The sequence below is a fragment of the Mus pahari genome, chromosome X, assembly GCF_900095145.1.
Source record: "Mus pahari chromosome X, PAHARI_EIJ_v1.1, whole genome shotgun sequence".
NCBI classification, from domain to species: domain Eukaryota; kingdom Metazoa; phylum Chordata; class Mammalia; order Rodentia; family Muridae; genus Mus; species Mus pahari.
The window spans coordinates 81,688,560-81,689,682 of NC_034613.1; positions in this window are offsets into that span (position 1 = coordinate 81,688,560).

A 1,123-nucleotide genomic window follows, 5' to 3' on the forward strand; every position below is an offset into this window, starting at 1 on the left:
TTCTTTGATTGTGGGCTCCTGTGAACCTGAGATTCTGGGTGTGTCTGAGTTTTTGGCTAGTGTGACCAAGCTCCTGTTATCCTGGGATCCTGTTGTCCTAAGACAGGACAGTTACAGTGCGTGGAAGTGGTGTCTCCTTTGAGGACCGTGGAGTTGTCTGGTCTGTTCAAAACCAAGGTAAACCTGAAGTGATTAAAAGGAACCTGAGCCTCTGGTCAGGAAAGGCTCTGGTGTCCTTGTTCCTGCTGTCACAGGCCCGTCACTATTGGATTAGAGCAGCTGTTTTGTTCCATTCACCAGTGATCCTAAGATTGCTTGGGCAGTATGCTAGGGACTGTGGGGGTGTCTGCCCACTCCGCCCCCTAGGTGACCTGGTGCTGGTGCAGACCAGAAGGGGCTTGTGCCCCTGGTCAGGCTGGTTCTCTACTGCCCTAGTGCTGTGTCAGGTCCCTTGTGCAATTGGATTGGAGCAGATGTTGTGTTCCATTCACCAGTGATCCTAAGATTGCGTGGGCAGTCCTCTAGGGACCGTGGGGGTGTCCATCCACTCTGCGCCCTAGGTGACCAGGTGCTGATGCAGACCAGAAGGGATTTGTGCTCATTTACATTTCAAATGCTATCCTGAAAGTTCCCTATACCCTTCCCCTGCCCTACTCCCCTACCTACCCACTCCCACTTCTTGGCCCTGGTGTTCCCCTGTACTGGGGCATATAAAGTTTGCAAGACCAAGGGGTCTCTCTTCCCAATGATGGCCGACTAGGCCATCTTCTGCTACAAATGCAGCTAGAGACATGAGCTCAGGGGGTACTGGTTAGTTCACATTGTTGTTCCACCTATAGGGAACCCTAACCCTAACCCTAACCCTAACCCTAACCCTAACCCTAATCCTAACTCTAACCCTTCAGCTCCTTGGGTACTTTCTCTAGCTCCTCCATTGATTGTCCTTTTCTAAACTGTGTTTTAAAGGAATATTTAACATGTGATCTGCACATGAAATAATAATGTTTAAAAACACATATTGAAACAAAGTTGTCTCCAATCTCCAATTTTACAGTGAAATACACACACACACACACACACACACAGAGAGAGAGAGAGAGAGAGAGAGAGACAGACAGACAGA